Source organism: Diceros bicornis, chromosome 7, assembly GCF_020826845.1.
Source record: "Diceros bicornis minor isolate mBicDic1 chromosome 7, mDicBic1.mat.cur, whole genome shotgun sequence".
Classification (NCBI taxonomy): Eukaryota; Metazoa; Chordata; class Mammalia; order Perissodactyla; family Rhinocerotidae; genus Diceros; species Diceros bicornis.
In genome coordinates, this window is record NC_080746.1 from 14121703 (window position 1) to 14146747 (window position 25045).

At 44.2% G+C, this 25045-nt stretch overlaps 1 long non-coding RNA gene across 1 annotated transcript in view; it reads right to left on the reverse strand.

Moving 5' to 3' along the window:
• Positions 1-287: 287 nt before the first annotated feature.
• The window catches only part of LOC131408342 (uncharacterized), an 83330-nt gene continuing 58572 nt past the window's right edge, over positions 288-25045 (reverse strand). Inside the window, exons 3-4 of the long non-coding RNA XR_009220755.1 lie at positions 14364-14609; positions 288-489 (exon numbers count right to left, since the gene is read on the reverse strand). This is a non-coding gene — a long non-coding RNA (uncharacterized LOC131408342). The remainder of the gene's footprint in view (positions 490-14363; positions 14610-25045) is intronic.

Sequence of the window (25045 nt, forward strand, 5' to 3'; positions counted from 1 at the left end):
AATAAATGAATACATGAAAAAGGCTTAAGAAATGCATGTTGATTGATTGATTGATTGACCTGGATTGGACAGATGATTAACCAGGACAGAGATTAAATAGCAGCGGACAAGCTATCATTCTTAAAAATCAAACAGTACTCCACATTCGTGGGTCTGATCCAGATTTGCAGGAGGAGGAAAAAGAGGTGGAGGAAGAGGTGGGCTGTCAGCAGAGAAAGTCTCCATGTCCTTAGGGGAATAAGAGTATGTGGGGAGCTCTGACTCATCTCAGGAAATCATCAGCAACGCTCCAACACTCCCTAAAAACAGCAGCCCCCGGATGAAGCTTTGAGGCAGTTTTGAATCTTCTCTTGTCTTTCCCCCTTTGATATGAGGGAGCTCATTTTGCAGAATGACTTGTTCAGCCTCCCATGTGCTGTGGTTATTTAATATTCAGGATATGTCAGGGTGCGTCCTACTGTATCAGTCACCTTCGTATTCACGTTTCCTCTGAGCCCAGGAAACAACAGGAGGCAAGAAAAATGGAAGAAGAAAAAAATGGTTTCAAAGAGTGGCATAAACTCTGATGTCCTACCTAACTCATTCTCTCCGCTCACCTCCCCACTCCCCCAATCTCAGTCCTCCTGTTCTATCTATTTAGTTTATGGCTCCACCACGTCGTCTCAGCCCTAAATGCTATATTCTATTTCTTTCACATTCTCATTTCTAACAGCCAGGTAGCCACCAAATCCTGTCAGTCCTACTCTGAAATGTCTCTCAAATCTGACCTCTCCTCAGTCCTACTGCTTCTACCCTTTCTCAAGCTCTTATCCTCTCTCACTCAAATCATTGCAATAACTTTCTGTTTTTCTTCTGCCTCAAGTCTCTCCTCTTCTCCAGAGCATTCTTCACATTGCCACCAGTAAAATCACAAATGACAGATCCGATCGTGCCATTCTCTGTTTGAAATATTCAATGATTCCCTACTGCCAACAGCATAAAATCTAAAACTCTTGATCTAGCATTCAAAGTCTTTCTTATCAAATTATAACTCACCTTTTCTCCGCCCGTCCATACAAGATATCTATTCTGTTTCATTCTTGAACTGTCTCCACCTTAAGATTTCTCCAGCCAATATTTTACTTATCGTTCCAAAACTAACTCAGACTTCACCTGCCCTGGAACTCCTCTGTTGTAATGAGTGAAAAACTAGGAGCATTCAGAAATCACTGTTAAAGGAGCAGCAAGAAAATTCAAATAAATCTTGGAGGCAAAAAGTGGATTTGAGGAGTCAAGTCAAGCTCAATTACTGTGTGATCATGATCAAGTGTTAAAAGCCAGACCTGGGGATATAGAGAAAATCCAAAGGATATACCAAGTTCAATTCCTAGTCAGTAGATCTCAGAGATGAGACCTAGCATTTGTTGAAGGCCAATAAGATATAGGTTCTACATTAAGCATGTGTACATATATTATCTTGATTAATCTTTACAACAACTCTGTGAGGTTAAGTGTTATTGTCATCATTTTATTAGATGAGGAAATTCAGGCTCAGAGCGCTCTCACAGGTTCAATGTCATATAATAAGCCATTAGCATAACTAGAATACAAACTCATGTCTGTTTGACTCTAAACTTAGTGCTCTCCCTGCCTACTATAGTACCCACAGTAAAGTGGAGCAAATCTCAGAGCCAGAGTACCAAGCAGGTACAGGGTCAGGAACCAGCAAAGGAAAACAGGAAAAGAGGAAATAATGGGGCTTCTCAACCCGTGGTGAGAGTACAGCCTCATCTTCAGCCAAGGGTCTGATGCTGAGAATTTCCTTTTAAGGGGCTGTCTTACAAACAGTCTTTGGGATTTGATTATCTCCCCTGATTCCCACATCTGCCCCTCCCACCCACTCTCCACCCAAATTAGCATCATGCTCTCCTCTGAGCTCCTAGATTGCTGACACATAATACACCTTATATATAAGGCATAATAATAATAAGCACCCAAAAATTTAGTGACTAAACAAGAGCAACCATTTTTTGGCTCATGATTCTGTAATTTGGGCAGGTCTCAGCAGGGATAACTTGTTTCTGCTGCCCATGGTGTTGCCTGGGACAGTTTGACTGGGACTAGAGGATCTAAAACAGTTTCATTCATGTCTCACATCCAGCTGGAGAGGCTGGAACGACTTGGAGCGGGCTGGGTCGCTCTCAAGGAAAATGGTTGGACTTCTTTATATGGTGGCTGGCTTCAAAGAGAGAAAAAAACAGAAGTTTCCAGACATCTGAAGGCTTAGACCCAGAAATCACCCAATGTCACTTCTGCCACAATCTATTGGTCAAAGCAAGTCACAAAACCAGACTAGTGTCCCAGGGAGAGAAAAAAAAAATTCCACTTTCTGATAGGAGGGGTATCAAAGTCACATTGCAAAGGTCATGTGAGATGGGAGGGATTTTTCTGGTTTTCTTTGGAAACAACCTACCACAGTCGTTTTTATGTCCATCTGTTTTCTTCAAGAGATTATCTCCCTGAGGTCAAATCCCTGTTTGTATTCATTTTATGTCCCTCACAGTGCCTAGCATAGTAGCTAAGGCATGGAAAATGCGCCACCAGATTGAAAACCTATTGAAAATAGCTGAGTTCACAGTTTCCCCTGACACTCTCATTTATACTGTTGCCTCTACTCAGCAGCAAGGGCATGGGCTTTGGTGTCAGGCATACCTAGACTGGCAGCCTGGTTCTGCCACACACAAATCCAGTGAACCTGAGCAAGAAACTTAACTTTTCTGTAAATATTTGTACATTGTAAACTGTACAAATTTCACATTTCATTGTGAAATGAGGATGAAAATTTGTATCTCAGAATTGTGAAGATTAAAGAAAATAACGTGTGCAAAGAGATTAACACAGTGCGAGGAATCTAGTAAATGTTCAAAATATGATAATTATCTTTTTAATTTCCCTTCTCTACCCCTCCTACTCCCCAAAAATCTCCACCAGTCCAGGTGCTATGCTTCCCTCAAAACCATCTCTTCCTTGGAGGACTCTCTGATCATCCAACTGGAAATGAACTTTCCATCCCTCAAGTAAGAATATTACTTTGGTTTTGTCCCTCACGTTCTTAATATGATACATCATAGAATGCCCGAGCTGGTAGGAAATTAAATCGTCTAGTCTCATACCCTTCAATGATAAATGTGGAGAAATTCAGATGGGTGAAGCAACTTGACCAAGGATTCATAGCTGGAGTTGGACCCCAAGACTTCCCTCACCTTGCACTTATGCCGTGTTTTATACCCAACCAGCTTACCACACGTGCACTAAACCAAAGTTCCAATATGAAGGGGGGATGACGGAGGAGGAGCAAAGCAGAAGGCTATGGTGTCAAATTCTCTGAAGGAACCTTGAGTCAGAGGACACTAGCTGTCAGAGTGGGCAGGCTTGAGTTCACAGGCAGAATGTGGCCAGCACATATATTTTGCTTGGTTCACACAGTGTTTAAAAAAAAATTGAAGAAGTTGCCACTTAAAAGAATTTTTATATTAAAATCCAGATTATCAGCTTCTCTTGAACACAACTGGGCCATCTAGCCACACTGGGCCTAGCACTGGAGCCTGACAACAGTGTGCTGGAGCCACATGGCTGCTGCCCTGTTAAATGTGGCTATGGCCTCCAGAGTCCATGGTTTGGGGAAAGCTCAGCCTGCCTAGCCAATGCAGGTATGTGAGTGTGTGTGACTCCCGCCTTAGATGAAGGCATTGGAAAATCACACAAACATCTTCGTTTGCATGGCAGTTATTTGCCTGCATGTTCCATCTCCCTACAAATTATAAGCTTCTTAAGAGCATTTATCATGTCTTAGAAAACTTTGATAGAAATAATATTTGTTTAGCCTTGTATACCTCCCAAATAGCATTTATGTATGTGATCACATATAGTACTCAATAACTTAGTGATGTAGGTCTTATTAGATTTACATGCTTTCTTTTACATTTTTCTATCAGATGAGAAAACTATCAGGGAGGTTGATTCAACAAAGATCGGCCAGCCCTTAAATGTGGAGCTGGGTGTGGAGCACATCCACTGTTTTGGGCTGTCTAGTATCCATTTTCCTTTCTTCTAAATATAACAACTTAATTTTCCTTTGGAAACTAACCCTTTCCTTCATAGCCCTCCGGGATGGCTCAAGCTGACCCCATGGGAATGCGACTCAGGCCTGTCCAATAATAGTTCTGATTACCCCTAATCTCAGTGATTGATTTAGATGTGAACACGTGACCCAAGCTGGGTCAATCAGAGCTAATCAGTATCAGTCCTATGACGTTTGCTGGAAATCTTTCTTCTTGAGTTAAATTGATCACTCCCAGAATAGACTAGCCTTCCCTTTCTTCAGACTTCCACAAGCAAGTGATGTGAGAGTCCTAGGAGCTCCCCAGCTCTGCAAAAGACCACCCTATCCCCGGCTTCCAAAACACCACTGACAGGAGTAAAACGGGCTCTGAATTCTGCCTACTCCTAGAAAAATCCTCTGGCCTCTCACCTCCCTCCCTTCCAACACTCACTGACCCACCACCACTGTCTGCCTTGAGACCACCAAGACTTATCTCAATATACTCATTTTCTGTTCACGTCAGTCTCCAAAAAAGTGCAGGAGTCCCAGGTCATCCCTCATTCCCAGGACGCTAATCCTCATACTGCTTTATGGGCAACAAGGCACGCACGCACACACACACCACCCTCACAGTCCTTAGCCCCTTTTCCTGCTGTTTTTATTTTCCATAGAATTTGCATTCTGAACATCTACAGTTACTTATGTCTTTTTTCACCCAACTTTGTTGAGATATAATTGACATATAACATGTGTAAGTTTATGGTGTACATGTTTATTTGATACACTTCTATACTGCAAAATGATTACCACCACAGCATTAGCTAATACCTGCATCATGTTGAATGATTACCATTTCTTTTTTGTGGTGAGAACTTTTAAGATCTACTCTCTTAGCAACATAACCTATTTCTTTTAGGTCTATCTCTCCCCACTAGAATGCAAGCCTTATGAGGGAAGGGACCTTTCCTGTTTGACTCATTGCCATTTATCCCCAGCAGTTAGAACAGTGTCTGGGACAAAGGAGGAGTTCAATAAGTATTGAGTTAATGTATGAATGCTACCCATAGTGTCTTGATAGAGATAAGCCTGCCTGAGAAAGAAAAGAATAGAGAAGAAAGCAGATGCATAAGGAGGGAAGAAAAGCATTCCTGCTACGTTTTTAAAAACTTTGTGTCTTAGTTGGATTGGGCTGTCATAACAAAATACTATAGACTGGGTGGCTTAAACAACAGGAATTTATTTTCTTACAGTTCTAGAGGCTGGAAGTCCAAGATCAGAGTGCCAGCATGGTTGAGCTCTGACGAGGGCTCTCTTCCTGGCTTGCAGACAGCTGCCTTCTCTCTGTATCCTCACATGGCCTTTCCTCCATGTGTGGACATGTTAATGTGAAGGGAGCGCTCTCTCTTCCTCTTATAAAGCCACCAATCCTATCAGGTTAGGACTCCACCCTTACGACCTTATTTAACCTTAATTACCTGCTAAAAGCCCTATTTCCAAATACAGTCACGCTGGGCATTAGGACTTCACCATATGAGTTTGTGGGGGGACATAGTTCAATCCATCGCACCTTGACCCCAGATGTGCCTTAAACTTTTCAGTTACATGAAGCCATAAAGTCTTCATTTATTTTTTACCTTAAGCCAGATTGAGTTTGGTTTCTGAAGTTACATTTAAAAGAATCCTAACTGCTCAACAACAAAAAAACAAATGGCCCAATTGAAAAATGGGCAAAGGACTTGAAAAGACATTGCTCCAAAGAAGATATACAAATGGCCAATAATCACATGAGAAGATGCTCAACATCACTAGTCATCAGGGAAATGCAAATCGAAATGGTATCACAATGAGATACCACTTCACACCCATTAGGATGGTCATTATAAAAAAAAAAACAAAAACAGAAAATAACACTTTCGATGAGGATGTAGAGAAATGAGAACTCTTGTGCACTGCTGGTGGGAATGTAAAATGGTGTAGCTGGGCCAGCCTGGTGGCGCAGCGGTTAAGTGTGCGCACTCCGCTTCAGCGGCCTGACAGTTCGCAGGTTCGGATCCCGGGTTCGCACCAACGCACTGCTTGTCAAGCCACGCTGTGGCGGCGTCCCATATAAAGTAGAGGCAGATGGACACAGATGTCAGCCCAGGGCCAATCTTCTTCGGCAAAAAGGGGAGGATTGGCATCGGATGTTAGCTCAGGGCTGATCTTCCTCACAAAAATAAAATAAAAATGGTGCAGCTGCTATGGAAAACAGTATAATGATTCCTCAAAAAATTAAACATAGAATTACCATATGATCCAGCAGTTTCACTGCTGGATCAAAAGAAATGAAAGCAAGGCCTCAAATAGATATGTGGACACCAATGCTCATAGCAGTATTATTCACAATAGCCAAAATGTGGAAGCAATCCAAGTGTCCATTAACAGAAGAATGGATAAATAAAATGAGGTACATACGTATGATGAAATACTATTCAGCCTTAAAAAAGAAGGAAATTCTGACACATTCTACAACATGGGTGAGTCATGAGGATATATACCAATGATATAAGCCAGTAGCAAAATGACAAACATTGCATGATTCCCCCTATATGAGGTAAGAATAACAAAATTCATAGAGACAGAAAGTTGAATGGTGGTTGCCATGGGCTAGGGGGAAGGGGAGATGGGGAAGTGGTGTTTCGTGGGTACAGAGTTACAATTTGGGAAGATGAAAAAATTCTGGAGATGGATGGTGATGATGTGGAGGTATTAAATGCCACTGAACCACACACTTAAGAAAAGGTTAAAAAGGTAAATTTTATGTTATGTATATTTTACCATAATAAAAGAAAGAAACCTAACCAATACACTGGATCTCAAGCCCAAATCTTTAGACTCCAAATATGTTTTCAACCTACCTCCCTGTGCCTCCTTCCATCACTTATGCTATCTAACTCAAATGCTCTGCACATCATTTGTGCTCAATAAAAATCAGGAAGATAATTGAACTAATACATAATTGAATGAATGCATTAATATTTATTTCCAATTAACATGAGGGCTCCTCATCTCCTGGCAAAAAGCAAATGTTCTATTTGGTGGTCTGGAAAGTATGAAAGTTCAACTCAATCTCTTACTTCAGGAAGCCTGGGGGCTCCATCCCCATCCATTCAGTTCACACTTATGGGAAGTTGACACTTACATGTTCACGTTCAGCACATGAGAGTGGGTTTGCCTGTTTATGTGTATTTCAAGTGTGACCTTTGAGTAGAAGAACCTTGAAAGCAGAAACACTTCTCTCTGTATCATCCACAGTAGCCAGTTTAGAGAGCTTATACACCCAGCTGCTACCCCAGAGCCCCGTGGTGGACATGGCAGCTGGGCAAAAGTAGAAAAGACGTTGAGACAAGCCCTAAGCTTTAATTCACTCCCTCCCCAAGCCCTGGCGATTTCTACATTCTAGACGTCTAGATGTCATCTTCATTGTCACCACCTTGATTAAAGCTATCATCATCTGTCCTCTGACTACTTGCAGGAGCCTCCTAATTGGTCTCCTTTTTCTCTCTTGAATCTTCCCCCACATCCTAGTCCACTCCCCACAGAGCAAATAGGCTGTTTTCCAGACTATCAATCTGATTACATTCCACCCTGGCTTAAAACCTTGAATGACTTCCCACCGTGGAAAGTTAAAGATCAAATCTCCTGACTTGGCCTACTTGGCCTTCGTATGTTCTGGCACCTGTATAAACGTTCAAGCCTCATATGGAACCACCTCCTGCATCTTCTCTGGGCTCCAGCCAAATGCTCAAGGTCTTTGTTCCTGAAATGCATAAGTTTTCCCACCACAAAATCTTTGTGTACCCTGGAAGCCCTCCACACCACCACTCCCTCTGCCTGTTCAATTCTTATTTCTCCTTCAGCTCTCAATGCAATCATCTTTTTCTCAGTTAAATCTTCCCTGATCTCTTCCCACATCCCACCCAGGCTAGGTCAGTTGCCTTTGTAATAAGCTGTCACGGATCAGTGTTCCTCTCATTCGTGGCACTACCCTCAGTTAGTAATTAGACATTCCTTCACACCACTATTTGATCAATGACCATCTCCTGCACTGGGCAGATTCTAAGAGCCATAAGTATAAAGGCCATGTTTACTTTTGCCCATCATTAAATTACCATGTTTAGCACAATGACTGGTGTATAATAGTTGCTCAATAAACATGTGTGGAAAGAAAGAAGGGAAGGAGGGAAAGAAGCAAAACAATAGGGTCCCATCTGGAATTTTAGGAAACCATACAGCAACATAATTTGCAAAGCACCAGTACCAGTTTGACACAATAGCTGAAACTCAGCAGACAGATTGCCAAGTTTCATCTTGGTTTTGTGGGCTTGGTCAAATCGCCAAAATTCTCTAAATTTAGTTTCTCCCATCTATTTCATCAGACAGATGTGGAATTCCTACTAATTAAAAGGCATGTATTAGAGGAATGCTTCTCAACTGGGAGAGACGCCTTCCGTAGAGGGATATACCAGAATTTCAAGGGGGAGTCTCACTCAGAGTGCAAATAAACCCACAACCAATGAGATGGGCACATGTTGAGTGTGCGAGTGAGTGAGCAGGCAGAGAGTGATACAGAGATGAAAAAGACAGTTCATGACACCAAAAAACTTACTCTCAAAAGTGCAAAAGACATGGGGCTACAAATACTATGAGGCAATTTGCTAGAATAGAGACAAAATGTGCCTGCAGAGCACAGAGGAGTGATTAATTTCAACGTGGGAAGGAGGGGAGAGGGTTTGTTGGTAACTTTGGGGCTGGGCCCGGAAGGGTAGATAGGACCTCATGGATAGCCACAAGGGACAGCCACCTGGACCTCTTTCCAAGAAAGATGGTGAGGGCTAACTAGTTAATGGGCAGGAGGCTCCCCGAAGCCTTTCGCCAGAGGCTTTGTGAGGATCAAGTACTGTCTTTTGACAGCAGATGATTCTAATATATTCAGCTACACAACAACTGTGCTCAGCTGACCAATGATATTATTCTTGTGAATTAAATTTAATGTATCTAAGCTTTTTCCTTCACTATCCAAGAAGGTCTTGATTTACTAGCATAATTATATTATGAGAGAAATTATTCCAATAGGAGATTAGCTTGGGAAGGGTTGACTCATATCTGGTGATTTCTGCCTTATTTCTGCTCTTTCTGGGGAGCCAAATTCTCTGTGACTTTATCAATTCGATTTGACCCCTTGAGAAACACATAAACAAGAGCAGGTCTTCCCAGAACAAGATATGGGGAAACAGAAAACAGAGACGGTGCTAGACAAAACTGTGACGTCAACCACACATGTACGGGAATGCCTGGTCTTCCTGACTGAAGGAGAGCACGCTACTAATGATGGCTATTTCTTACTGGGTTATGGGCATCATTCTAAATGCTTTGTATGTATTGAGTCATTGAATCCTCACCACAACCTGAGACAGGCAGAGTCATTGCCACCCACATTTTATAGACGAGAGAGCTGAAGCACAGAGGGGCTAAGTAACTTGTCCAAGGTCACATAGTGGTGAGATTTGGACTCACGGTCCATGCTCCTAACCACTATATTAGACTGCCTCTCATCCATCGAGTTGAAAGCAAGGACATTGGAGTCAGGCAAACCTGACTTTAACAAGAGATTTTTCACTTTCTAACTGTGTGATCTCGGGCCTATTATCTAACTTTTCAGGGGCATTTGCACTGTAGTAAGTCCTAAAGCCTCCAACTTGGGAAACAACTCTCAGTTGGAGGAATTTGCTTTCCCAACCTGCTGGTCCGCTGCCCCTCCACATCCTCAGCCCTCACTCCCAGCTGGGCCACCGCTTCATCTCCCGCATGCTCAGCTCCCCTCTTCTTGCTTGACCAGTTCTGAGTAAGGATGTCCTGAAACAGGCTGAGCTGTACCAAATGGAGGCTAAATCTTAGCATACTCAGCCCTTTGGTCTAACGTAGGCTCCAGAGCACTGATGTCAGCCCCTGAGCTCCCGTGTGACTGTAGCCATTTTCCCCCTTGGTGGTTCCTCTGTCCTGATAATGGAGCACCAGGCCTTGCCTTCTTTATCCAGATTCTCCCATGCACTCTGACTTACATTACCAGGCTTTTGCTCTGACACCTCCTTCCAAGTTCCACTTCTAGAAACCTTTCTAATGCCTAGACCTGGTGTATGAGTTGAGCCCTGCCTTGCCCTTACCAGTCCCTTTCCCCAGTTCAAAAGAGGGGTATTGCTCCCTAGATGACCCTCAGAGTGGGGCCTCTGCCATCTTGGACAGCCTCTTGCTTAACTGCTTCCCTGACCACTTGCCACACCTGCATTCCCAAAACTGCTCTATCCACAGGCAGATAAGCCTAGGACGTCTTTTTTTTTTTTCTGAGATATAATTCACACAACTAAATTTACCATTTTAATCATTTAAAATGTATAGTTCGGTGGTTTTTAGTATATTCACAAGGTTGTGCAACCATCACCACTACCTACTTCCAGAATATTTTAATCTCCTCATAAAGAAACTCCAGAGGACATCAAACCTGAAAAGAAAACCTGAAGGTGAGAAGAGACAGGGCTTCATGTGACACAGCAGGATATGTAGAGATTCATAAGTGAGAAGTGGAGGAACTGCAGAGGATGGTGGTGGGGTTCGGGACACACCACCCCCAAATACAGCGACTTGGCATCTTGAATATCTCAAGCTGAAAGAATTTGAGAAATGGCAGGTGCAGCAAGGATTTTCTGACCTTTCTCTGGAGCAGGTCATAAGACCCTCATGTGAGAGGTGCCTCCCTATACTCGGAGGAAAGGAGCACCCTTATCTCTGAAGACGGAGGGCCACCAAGAGGAATCTGATGAACAGGTGTTGCTGTTTCTCCTAGTTTACTACTCTTTGCTCACATCCTTTTTTTGTATTATCACATTTTTCCATGACTCTCCAATCTTCATCAAATCTAGCATAAGTACTCAGGTTTAACTGCAAAGGGAAAAAGAAACTCCATACTCATTACCAGTCATTCTCCATTTGCCCTCCCTCCAACCCCTGGCGTCCACTAGTCCACTTTATGTCACTATGGATCTGCCTATTCTAGACATTTCATATAAATGGAATTATACAATATTTGCCCTTTTTTTGTCTGACATCTTTCACTTAGTAAAATGTTTTGAAAGCTCATCCACGTTGTGACATGAATCAGTACTTCATTCCTTTTTATGGCTGAATAACATCCCATCGTGTGGTTAAACCACATTTTGTTCACCCATTCATCAGTTGATGGATATTTGGGCTGTTTCTACCTTTTGGCTGTTATGAATAATGCTCCTAAGAACATTTGTGTGCAAGTTTTTCTGTGAATATGTTTTCAATAATCTTGGGTATATACCAAGGAATGGAGTTGCTGGGTCATATGGTAAATCTATGTTTAACTTTTTGAGGAATTTCCAGAGACCCTGCCATCTTATATTCTCACCAGCAATGTATGAGAGTTTCAATTCCTCCACATTCTTGTCAACACTTGTTATTGCCCCACTCAACATTTCTTGAATCCTCTGGTAGTGAGTGTTTTCTTGAAGTTGGTGATTCCTTGAACAAGGTAGGTAAAAGCATTTGACTTTGATGACAGAGTCCCAAGTTTGCGTCCACTCTACCATGCAGAATACTAAGGCAGGTATATTTCTTGGGCAAGTTTTTTTTTTTAATCTTCCTAACCCTCACCTTTCTCATCTGTTAAATGGGAATAATAATAGGATCGTTGGGCTAATTAAATGAGACAATGCATGTCAAATCTTAGCACAATGCCTGTAAAGCTCTACCTCGATAAATGATGGCTCTCATTATTACCATCTTTCTTCCCCTACATGCTTAGACCTCTGGTCCGTGGTTATGGCATCAATCTTTGGCCAGTTAACAAACATGTATGGAGAATCCAACATGTGCCAGGAAATCTAGTGCCAAACAAGTATGAGACTCCACAATTATGGAGCTAATATTCTACGAGGGCAAGAGCCATAATAAATATGTAAATTTAAAAACAGAGAAGATAATTATAGGAACTAGAAGAGCCTTGATAAAATAAAATAGGGTCATGCAATAGTGAGCAGGGGGAGGGACTGCTCAGCCTGTGCAGCCGGGGCAAGCCTCTCGGAGGAAGAACACTGGAGGTGAGACCTGACTGGAGACAGGGAAGCAGCACAGAGGTCTGGGGAAGAGATCACACAGAAGGAACCTCAGATACAGTGTCCCTATGACAGGAATAGCTTGGAGGGGCCGAGGGACTGAAAGAAGTGAGGGGAGGAGAGAGAGGAAGGCAGCAGCTCCCAGCAAGCCTGGGATCGTGGAGAAGAGACAGCAGGAGCCAGAGAGCTGCTAAGGCACCGTGCTGGGGACAGCAACAAGGAAAGGAAACTGACAGTGGGGCCCCAAGAGGAGGACATCAGTGAAACTGGGCCAGACCCCGAGTGTGATATTTGGCAGGACTTCTGGGTACTAAATGTTCTGCGTAGTTGGCAGGAATCAAAGGAAGCCTCATCGGAGAGCTTCAGCATGGCATGTCCCCTCCCAGAACGCCACTGTCCCTCGCTCTTGGGAAGTCCTGTCCTCATTCAGATTTCTTTATTTCTGAGACAGAGCACCTGATCACACATCTATTGCTGACATTTCAGGTGTCTGCTCTTCAAAAACGAGGGAGAAGGAAGCCTGGACTCTCTCTGCCTCTCAGGGAACATTCTGGATGGGGCTGGTGAGGTTGAAAACTCGTCCTGTGATGCCACAATGTCCAAACACAAGCACCAAGGAGGTGTCGCAGACACCCAATGCACAGCCCATGCCCTGGCTTGAGTGCTGCCTGTGACCTCTCCATGGCAAGACGCCTGGCATGTAAAGAGTTGAGCATGGAGCCTTAGCAAGTCTTCAGTGAGTGTCACTTATTATCATTTATTATTATTATTTTTACTCCTACTCCTACTATTTTAAGAGCCTCCACCTATGCAGGGTTGCCATGCTTTGAAAACAAATCTTGCCATGCAGAGATTGAAGGGTGTCCCAAGAAGGGCAGTGATCAAAATGATAATAAGAATTTGAAGATTCGAAGAAAAGGTTGGCACAAGAAGGGTGAGGGCAGAGCCTGAATGAAAGGATGTTATTAAACAGCTTTTCAGTATGAAAATTGAAGAGCTACAAGATGGGAAGGGGGACAAAACTAATATTTTCTTTTTTTTTTAATTAATTATTTTATTTATTTAATTTTCCCTCCACAGCCCCAGTAGATAGTTGTATGTCATAGCTGCACATCCTTCTAGTTGCTGTATGTGGGATGCAGCCTCAGCATGGCCAGAGAAGCGGTGCGTCAGTGTGCGCCCAGGATCCGAACCCGGGCCGCAAGCAGTGGAGCGCGCGCACTTAACTGCTAAGCCACGGGCCGGCCCTAAAACTAATATTTTCTTGGCATAACCTACCATATGCCAAATACCAGACCAGGGTCTTTACATTTACTATTGTATTTAATCCCCATTACAACTCTCTGATGCTGTTGTTGTTGTTGTTATTAATGTTATTATTACTATTCCCATTTTACAGATAAGGACACTGAGGCTGAGAGACCAAAGTCAAACGCTAAGTGACGTGCTGGTGTCTGTCTGACTCTAATACCAATGGTCTTTTCTCTACAACCTGAATCAAGAAAGCCCCAGCAAAACCTCTCTTATTATTACAGAGATTATGAACTCCACAGATACAAGTATATTTCCTCAAATGTTACAGCTGCACAATAGTAGCTCTCATGCAGCAACTAATCCAGCCCAAAGAGACAGACAAGAGCATCTAAGTAGAATATTGGAATGACAAAGTCTCTTTGTGTAGCTAGAACAAACTTCCAGCAGAGCGCAGACGAGGAAGGATTCCTTCTGCGAGGGCTGAGAAAGAGTGAGTAGGGAAGAGAAGAAAGTCTGGGGCCTCTTACAGAAGAAGTGAGTTTCAGATGAAGCTCTCTGGGCTGTCTGCTGGAAAGGCATAGGAAGGGCATTCTTTTCAGCTGGGGCAAATGAAGCTGTGGTAGGGAGGGAGGAAGGCATGTGGCTTGTTCAGGAAAGACTTAGACCACTTGGACAGAAGCATGGACCAGGGTTCAAAGGGGCAGAAGAGCTGGAAAAGTAGGGCGACACCTGAATGCAAGATGCCTTGTATGACAGGATATGGGTTTTAGACTCTGTCTTGTAGGCAGTGGGGAGACACTAAAGGCTTTTCAGTAGCTGAACAGCTTGATCACATCTATGTTTTAGGACCTTACCTCTGGCAACTGTGTAAAAGATGCAGCAGAGAGAGAGAGAAGCCATAAAAGTCAGGTTCTTCTAAATCGCCTTGCAGAATGCCTGCCTGTGGAAACTGCAGGAAAGGGGGCATTTCAAGGAAGCCTCTGGGTCTGTTCCTTCAAAGACCTCCCAGTACATGTCATCTCTCTTGACCTTCCTCTCGGGTCTCTGAGAGGAAGCCTGCTGGGGAAACGGCAGCACCATCAAGCTTCATTTCCACTGCACTGAAAGGCAAGGAAGGCTTTATTAGTATAGCAAGTGCTTTAGAAACAGTCTTCAGCTGAGACACCAGCATTTCCAGGGCAGACAGAAGTGGTTGTCTCCAACACTTGAGAAGTCCTCAGAAGAGAGCAACAGTCCAGGGCCTTCCCCATGAAGGGTTGGGAGAGCATCATGGCCTGGGACAGTGGATGAGGCTCAGGCCTCTGCCCATTCATTCATTCACAACTGATCATTGAAGGCCTGCTGGAGTCAGCCTTGTGCTGGTGCTAGGCATACCAAGGCGAAAAACTATCATTCCGACCCTCAACAAGGTCACAGTCTAGTATGGAAGAGAAAAAGTAAACCGAAAACTATGACAAAACGGGAAAGGCATAATAAAGGAGATTCTCAGGGATCATTTAGGAACAACAATTAGTTCAAACACTCAGGGAGGTAGAATGAATATCAGGGACCTTTTTGTAAAGATCCTATTTATTGAACATGTGTTAAGGTGCCAAGTTGTGAGCTGGACATCAGCTGCATCTTGAAGAATGAGTAGCCATATAATGAGGAGGTAAAGGAAATAGTATGTACAGCAAAGAGAGAGAGCATCACCCATTGTGGAACCTACAAGTAGTTAATAAGGCATAGAATAGAATAAAGGAGGTAAAGTTTAGGACAGAATAGGGAGAGAGGCAGCTGGAGAGGTGGGCAGGGGTGCAATTACAATGAGTGTTATATGTGATCCTAAAGAGTTTGGACAGCCATTAGGATATTGTAAGTAGGAGAGTGACATGATTGCATTTGTATTTTATAAAGATCACTCTGGCTACAGAGATATGGTCAGAGGATCGTATGACACGATACAAAGAGAAGATCAGAGCACAGTTCAGAAAACTATTTTGAACTGTAGTGTTCAAAACTGTAGGCAGGGAGATCAACTAAGTGGAATTAATATAGAAGAAAATATTGAGACTCTGAACTAAGGCAAGGGCAGTGGGGATGGAGAGGAGGGGAACTATGAGGGAGAGATTTTTGGGAAGGAGAATGAGAATTGGTAGGGCTTGGTGACCACCTGGAAAGAGGGAGAGAGAAAAATCAAGAGTGAGCCTCAGAATTTCGGCCTGCTACCAGGTACATAAAAGAAGGCAGAAGATGGTTGGATTAGCCTAGAGATTGGGATTTTGTTGAGAAGAAGGGCAAAATGACAAAAATAAGGAGAAAGAGAAGTGAGGATAATCAAAAGATTGCTATGAAGTAATATATTATGTTTCCTAGACTCATTGGAGAAGGAAATTAAGAAAGAGGATTGATAGATGGCTGAAAATGGAGAGACAAAATGGCCAGAGATCTTAGTAAAATCAGAGACTAGGTTCAGTAAGAGTAAAGGAGTTCAGGAAACGGAAGGACAAGAAACCATGGCAGGAGTGTGGACATTGGGGTTAAAGGTTTCAGAGATGAAACCATTTCAGATGACAAAACCTAGGGTGTGGCCAACAGTGAGCGGCTGAAGTGGAAGGGAAATGAATGTCATGCCAAAGCTAGACTATTGGAGAGGTCCCTCTTGTAGACAGAGAAGTCAGGATAATGGCAGGTCTTGGGGTGGATGGGAGGACCTCGACTCAGGCACTAAGGCCTTCCGGGAACCAGGCAGATGAAAGCCATAAAAAAGGATATAGGGGAAGAGTGTGGGCTTTAAAGAAGCAATCTTTAGGGCCGGCCCCGTGGCTTGGTGGTTGTGTGTGTGCACTCCGATGCTGGAGGCCCGGGTTCGGATCCCGGGCGCGCACCGAGGCACCACTTCTCCGTCCATCCTGAGGCCGAGTCCCACATACAGCAACTAGAAGGATGTGCAGCTATGACATACAACTATCTACTGGGGCTTTGGGGGGAAAAAATAAATAAATAAAATCTTTAAAAAAATAAAATAAATAAAGAAGCAATGTTTATATGAGCACCGAGAAAGTATGGTTTGAAAGTAGAACCGGGAAACTTCAAGGTTGTTGGTTGGGGCTGCTTGTCTGGGTGGTACCCGGGGGATGGGAGAATGAGCATCGTCCAGAGGAGACAGTGTTGGTGAAGCAGTGCCCTCAGGTGAGAGCAGGAAGGGGGCAGGTTTCCAGGAAGAGCTTGAGGATGTAGGGGAGTTTATTTACTGTGGTATAGTGTTCCAGAGATCCTGGAGGAGAAAGCGAAGGAGTCAGGGGAGAAAGGCCCAAGAGAAATGAGAGCTGTTTGATAGTGCCTGTGACTGGCACTGCCATCTTCACAGTCATCCTGGACTCCTCCACCCTCACCCCTGCATCCAACTGGTAACCAAGGCTTGTTGGTTTTTGGTTCATACATAGCTCTCAGGTCTCTTCCTTCTCCACTGCCCATGCCCTAAACAAGGCTCAAATGGTCCCTTACATGGGCCATTGCAATGGCTTCCCTTTTGGCCTCTCTGTTTCCTACTTAGTTATCCTTCTCCACTGTCCCCGCTCCCCTACTCCATCCATCCTCCACGCAGCTGACAGAATGTTCTTTTATATCCACAAATCTGACCCCATCATCCCACCACTCAACATTCCTCAGTGGCCCCTCAATTGTTAACAATACCCAATCTGTCCCATTTGCTTGGCTTCCAGAGTTGTTCGTAATTGGGCTCCTGATCTGTCCCATGTCGTCTTCCATGCCTCTGCCTCCAGAACTGTATGCTCTCGTAATACTCGATTATTTATAGCTCTCAGAATATGTTACTATATTCTCTCATGCTTCCAGATTTTGCACATTCCATTCCATCTGCCTACATATTATTCCCACCAGCCACACCTTGCCCCTGATGGAACCCACTCCAGAATCCACGCAAGGGCTTCTTCCTCTGTGAGGTCATCCTTCACTCCTCTGGACAGCCTGGGTGATCCTTTCCTTAAACTCTTCCTGTACTTTGCACAATATGCCATGAAAGCAATTATGCGCTATACTAAATGTGACTATTTATCTCCCCACTTGATAATAAGCTTTTTTTAGATGAAAACATTGTCTTTTTTAAAAAAGTCTTTAGGGCCGGCCCCGAGGCTTAGCGGTTAAGTGCGCGCACTCCGCTACTGGCGGCCCAGGTTCGGATCCAGGGCGCACTGACGCACCTCTTGTCCAGCCATGCTGAGGCCGCGTCCCACATACAGCAACTAGAAGGATGTGCAACTATGACATACAACTGTCTACTGGGGCTTTGGGGGAGAAAAAGAAAAAGGAGGAGGATTGGCAATAGATGTTAGCTCGGGGCTGATCTTCCTCACAAAAAATAAATAAATAAATAAAAATAAAAATAAGACTTTATTTTTTCAGAGCAGTTTTAGGTTCATAGCAAAATTGAGGGGAAGGTACAGAGATTTCCCATATAGCTCCTGCCCCCACACATGCATAGCCGCCTCAATTATCAACATCCTGCACCAGAGTGGTACCTTTGTTACAACTGATGAACACACATTGACACACATCATTGTCACCCAAAGTCCATAGTTTACATTAAGGGTTACTCTTGGTGTTGTACATTCTGTAGGTTTGGACAAATGTATAATGAGATATAACCAGCATCATAGGATCATACAAAGTATTTTCACAACCCTAAAACTCCTCTGTGCTCTACCTACTCATCCCTTCCTCCCTGCTAATCCCTGGCAACCACTGATCTTTTTATTCTCTCCATAGTTTTGCCTTTTCCAGAATGTCATACGGTTGGAATCATACAGGATGTAATCTTTTCAGAAACATTGCCTTTTAATCCAGTGCCTGCCACATTACCTAACACATAGGAGCGGCAAACTATTTACAGCATTAATGATTGACATAGTCCATGTCTGTTGAGAGAAAGGATATCCAGTGATCTGAGGCATGGTGTAAATAATTAGGCTATAAGCTCCAAAAGGAGGTCTGCTCTGAGCTGTTTTGAAGCTACCAGACTATGTCTGATTTAATTCATCTCCAGACCTCATCCCCAGGGCTAGCACAGGAGCTAGCTGTATGATGGGGGCACAGCACATATGGAATGAAGATGTAGTCCCTGCCCTCAAAAAATATACAGGAGACCAAGGAATATTTTGGTAACCATGCTATTTCTGTCCTCCTACTTCTTCAGTTGTCACTAAGGATTCCTAGGACTCTAATCACTTGTTCTTTCATTCACTTATTCAAGAAAGCTGTCATAGGTCAAGTGCTGTGTTCCGCTTTTTAATTAGAAACTTCTGGAAGGGCAAGGCAGTGGTTAGATGGCTGGTGCTGTATCGCACAGGCTGAGCACAGAGCCTTTCCCTCAAGGTGTTCAGTGCCCAAGACATAGGCACTCCAGGGAGTCTTTCCTTCCCTGCCTGGCTGGCTATTCAGGCTCACCAGGCTTTCTTCCCACCCTGGAGTCCTGTTGTACTCCAGTCAGAACCAGACAGTTTGGCATTAATTGCTCTCTAATTGTTACAAGAGTGCTATTTTTATCTCCCCAGCACACTGCGCTCTCGTTGCAAACCAGCCTGGTCTTTTAGTTTCACATCGCCACAGTGCCCCCAGCACTCAGTAAAAGGTTGCTGATCGATTTTTCTATGAACTGTAATTATTTCCAAGGCTGCCCTGGGATACAGATCTCTCCCGAAACTCTCTTGCTCCTTCTACCCCCTGCAGTCTCCTTCCTCACTCCCAACACCCACTGACTGTTTCTTCTATTGGTGCTGGCTTGCTCTCATCCAGAACCTCTTTGTTCTCCTTCTTTCCAAAAGAGCAAACCTTATTTCACCAACCATCAACGCCACTGAGGTTCTCTTGTTTTTTTACTAGTCCTCCTTTTGCATAAGGGCTCTCTTGGCAAGAAATGGTTTTCTTATCAGCTGCCTCATGATCTATTTTTATTTCTCCACATATCTTGTTAAATACTCCTGGGACCTGATGGTGAATGAAGCCTCCACGTTGATTGAATGTCTATGTTTTTGGTTTCATTATCTCAAGATACAGTTAAAGGAAGAGACTCAGGGGAATGACTGAGCTGAGATGAGTTCACGTGGGAAGAGAGAGGCTTCTTTCTAGAAGGGTGACCCAAGAGTGCTCAGCAGTGAGTGTGATGGGCAGGGCTGGGGAGGCGGCATCACCTTGGTTCCCAGCTCCTTGTTATTTGGTCTCAGAAAAAAGACAATAAAGTGGTAGGGGATGGCTTAGAGCTTTGCTTCAGAAGTCCTACTTAGCGTTCAGAGAGCTACGGGAGATTTTCTGAGAATTGCCAACATGGCTCTCCAGAGGGTCTGAAACTGCCCTGCTCACCCCAAAAGTAGACTGAATCCTAGGATCTGAGAGATCTGATGGGGCTGTGGGGATGGCTTTGTCTGACCTCTCTCCAGGTGAGAGCTCTGGGACAGGCTCTAACTGAGCCATTCTGGTGACTGGGAACCCACAGATTCACAAGGCAACTCATTCTATTGTGGAGAAAGCATGGTGGTGATAATTAATTTTCAAATCAATTTAACATTTATTTGTTGCCTAGAATGGTGGTAGCAGAGTATCAGGGTTAAGAGGCTGGGCTTAGCTTCAAATTAACCTGGGTTTGAATCACAGCTGCAGCATTTCTTGTAAGAATTCAGGCAGGTTACTCAAACTCTCTGAGCCTCAGTTTTTTCATAGATAAATGGGCGTAATAATACCCACCTTATGGAGTTATTATGAGGATCACTGAGACATGAAAAGCCTTTAGTGCAATGCCTATTATGTGGTAAGTGCTTAATGATTGGTAGCTCATAATATTATTATCCCAAGGGCACCTGTTACCTTCTTCCTAAACATGATCCCAACCCAATGCTCACCCAAATCCTTTGGGAACCATGGACAAAGTGATCTATAGTGACCAGTCTTGTGGGCTTTTCCTGTGTGTTCAGTTGGTTAGGGGAATTTAGAAAGGACACAGTGTGATCTGAGCCCCTTGTAGTGCTGTCTTGGGTGGTGGCAATTGACCTGGCCTTTTCTATGAATACAGTCCAAGCTTATCCAACAAACTATCCGTGCCATAAAATATTTCCCCCTCCTTGCCAATCAATACGGTGATCCAGGTCATTTCTCACCTGTTTGGTGACAAATTTATTATCTGTTTGGTGACAGATAATGTAGTGCAGGTGTAAAGAGCAAATGATCTGAAGACGGAAATCCCTGGATTCAAATAATGCCTCCATATTTACCATAATATACTCTTAGGTTAGTTACTCAACATGGCTAAGAGAACTTTGGTTTCCTTATCTGCAAAATGGGACTACAAATACATGATTAAGAGACTGCACATGAAAAGCACACAGCGCGGTTCCTGGCACATGGTAATTGTTCAACAGATGGCAGGTGGTATTGTTGAAGGGTGGCGGTCATTGATGGCGTTCCTCCCTCACTGGGATGTTTTCTGCTTTTCGCCCCTTCCTTGCAGGTATCTGGTGCCCTGCTTCACACCCAGCACTTAAGGCTCAGTTCATGCCAACCTAGACTTGAACCCAAATTAGCCTGCAAACAACCTCATCAGAGCGCTTCAGGTGTCTTCATCAGCTAAGCTGGGCCCAGAAGCACTCAAGAACCTGGCAGAACACCTTCTGGTTGACTTGGCACCGCAGGAAAACAATAGTGTCAAACACTTCTTTCCCCCAAAGGCTGCAGACACCGCCTTTCACAATGCAGAGCAGACACCGCCTTTTACAATGCAGAGCAGACACCACGCATCCAGACAAGTTCCTAATTAACGACGCATAATCAGTGTCTTTCAAATGTGCATTTGTTATTCTCTGCCCAACTAATTAACTGCACTGAACATTCTATAGTTGAAGGAGGAGCATGGGTTATCTGAAGAGCCCATTAGAACCAGCCCAGGTTCAGAGCTCAGAAGATGCAAAAGTTCTGACCAGGTTACCACTGAGCTGATGGAGTCTTAACATGGTCACTTTCCCTCTTTAAGGCTCTCTGCAAGTAGGCCCACAGAGACTTCCTGCCTCTTAAGGTTATTACCACCAGGGCAATCACAATCATCTATGGGCAAGTACTCCAAAAGGTGTGGAGACCTACACAAATGCACATGATGATTACTCCTGGCAATCACTGTAATGTTCTTTTCTAGGTGGGAGGGTGGCCAACCTTACGCAAAAATGATGTGTGTATGTGCCTTCTAAGTTGTGGGCTTTGCACACAAAATCTCCTGTGATCCTCATGACCACCATGCCCACGAGGAATATAAAGCTCCTTTGAGGAGCTCCCAAGGGGATCACCCAGATTCTGAATGGCTGTGTCACAACATGAATCCAGGTTGATCTGATTCAAAAAACCCAGGATTCATTCTCCTTCCTCTCCCATGCAAAATATAATAGTCCTTGTATAGCTCCTCTTAGACAGCTCTACCCTTTCTGTTCCATTTCCCTCCCGTCCCTCCCCCTGCCCCTCTACCTCACCCCTCCACCTTGCCCTCTGTTAAAATATACTCTTCTCTGTCACATCCTCTGAGGATCCTGCAGTTTCTCTTCTTCAGTGAGGTCTAGTTAACCTGATGGAATATTCCTTACCAGTTTGCCAGCTTAGTGCTGCCATTCTCCTCCCTCCCCCTGCCAGGTAATTTATTTATTTTAATAGGAGCCTCTTGGAAAGAATATGATACTCCCCAATCACACTGGAGATTACCTGCTTGCTCCACCTCCACTGGGAGTTGCCCTGAGCAACCGTGCTGATGGAATCTTGTGTGATCCTGGGAGCAAAGCCTGGGAGCAAAGAAGGTTCACTGGTGCACAATTTATCGTGGAGATTAATATAGAACAGGGTCATAAGGTAGGGGGTACAGTCAGGAGAGATTGGGAGATGATGTGGGCAAAGACAAGATCAAATAAGTTATAATGTGTCGGAGCTGGAGAGCTGGTTTTAGTTGGACAGAACAGAGGGACCAGGGAAAACAGAAGCCCCTTCCCTTGGAAAGCCTGCATTCTCTCCTGCGCCTCGTTCTCTGTCCAAAGCCTTTCTGGTCAGAGGCAACTCTTGTGGCAGTGAGTCGCAGGTGGCCACTAAGCAGTAATTTTTGATTTACCACCAAGTTCCAGGCAGGGAAGGGTAGCTGACAGCCCTCATCTGAGAGTTTTGCCACAGAATCTACAGGAAGAGGATGTTTATTCTATATTATTACACTCAGGAGTCATCTCCCAAGACTGCACAATAGTTAGGGACTGGGAGGCACTGTGGTTCAGCACATGAAGGATGCCCATCATCTAAGTTGCACCTCCCTTTGCATTCTCTCTCTCTCTCTCTCTCTCACACACACACACACACACACACACACACACATACTTGACTACAGAAATTGGAAGCAGGTGGACAGTGGTTCATTGTTGCTAGACACCACAGAGAGAGACAAAGGTCCAGAAAAAATGATGTTATGCTTTATAAATTTAGCAAGACACTGCTGTCTCTGCTTCCTGTCTGTTTGCTGTAGCTGTTGCTCAACCCCTCTCTGCCCTCTTTGTCACTCACACCTGAGGTCTGCAGTGGGGTATCTAGAGCTGGCTGCTCCATGATGTTACCTGAGTCAGGAAGCATTCATCTGGGGAAATCTTCTGAACCAGTTGCCTGGATTTTCAAGTTCTCCGACTTACTGGGGTTGCTATTATCTTGAAGACTTAATTAAAATAGGGTCCAAAATCTCCATTCCCTCTGCAGCTGAAAAGCCAGCATCTCGGTGATATTATTGGAGATTCTCTCAGTCCCTCATCCTGCTTGTGCTGAATTGTCCATCTCTCCTGTTTCCCTCCTGGGCACGCTGTCACCTTTCCTTAACGAATCATCCCCACTGGACACCCCCAGGTCTTGCAATCTCTTCACTCCCTAATGGCTGCCACATCCAGGTGCTGTGTTGAGCAGACGTTTCTGAAGAGTTAGAGCAGCAGAGGGAAGTCACTCTATGTGTAGCACAGTAAAGGACTTAAGACTGAGTATTAGGTATTCCAGTTTTTATAATTCCCTTGAGCCATTTCTGCCACCAGAAGGGTTTACTGATTACCTTTCTCATTTGCTTAGTCACCAACCTCTTGCATTGCTGCTGGACCTTGTCCCCTTCAGCCTCTCTCCCTTTCCTTCCTAGTTAGATAGTCGCATTCCCCAAAATTCCTACACGTTTTTAGGCAGAATAATTTAGCTACCTCTCAGCCATCTCCTAGGGCCCAAGGGATATCTTTTCACAACCCAAAATGATCCGGCAAGAAGTTCTGCTAAACCGTGCTGTCCAATACTTAAATTTAAACTAATTAAAATTAAGTAAAATGTAAAATTCAGTTCTTTAGTTGCTCCAGCCACATTTCAAGTGCTTAATAGCCACAGATGGCTAGTGGCTACTGTACTGGACAGTATAGACAGCAGGAAATTCTATTGGACGGCACTGTAGCTACACCGAGACCAGTTTCTCCCCTAAGAGACTATGTCACGGGCTATTTGACTCCCACTTTTTCCTGCCTCCCTCATTGGTGTTTATTGAGTCCTTTTGCTGTGTAAGGCACTTTTCCCGTGTTGTTTAGTTTAATCCTTGTAACAGTACTTTAAAGTGGGTAGTGTTTTCCTTGTTGCACTCACCAGGAGCCTGAAGCTCTGACAGCCAATGCAGCTGGTCCGTGTTCTTTTCTCTAATCCACATGCTTAGGGCTAGTGATGGAAAGGTAATACTGGGAAGGTAAATAGGGACCAGACAGGGAGAGAAAACAAGAAAAGGGCTTTGTCAACCAGGTATGATATTTTTATTACATGTTAGGAAGAATTTTCTTACACTTAAGGGTTCACTCCCAAAATGAGGTTACTGAAAAGGAAGCTCAAAGGCCTTTTTCAAGGCGAGGGGATTTTTATTTTGCTGTGATGGATGCTATTGCTTCCGGCGGCTGGCCAGGCAGAAACACGAATGCAGGGAGAAATCAGAGCCCTCCTTTGAGGGAAACCAGCAGTGACAGGAGACCGAGATGGTTAAAGAGCTACCGATTCCTCCCCCACACCAGCTGCTCCCAATGCTTCCTTCTGCTGTCCACTCTACAGACCAGCCTGCCAGGCCAGAACCGCCCCCTCCTGCTAGGGAAAACCTGTGTTTCTGTAGGTTGAGCCCGGAACTGACCCATTTCCATCGGCTCTCAGAGGAGGCCTGGCTTCGATGATGGCGCCATCTACTGGCCCTTTCTCATGCTGCAGCTTGTTGCTGGATTCATTCTCAAATCTAATGCAGTTTGGTCCGCAGACACGAGCGGCATCAGCATGACCTGGAACTTATTAGAGATGCAAATTCGGACTCCACTCCAGACTTGATGAATCAAAAAGTAGGGTAGCTGTCCGTGTTTTACCAAGCCCCTTAAGTGATTCTGATGCCCACTAAAGCTTAGGAATCACTGATTTGGGAGATCCAACTCCATCTTGGATTCATTCATCAAGTCGATAATTACTAATGAGCATCTTCTGGATAAACATGACT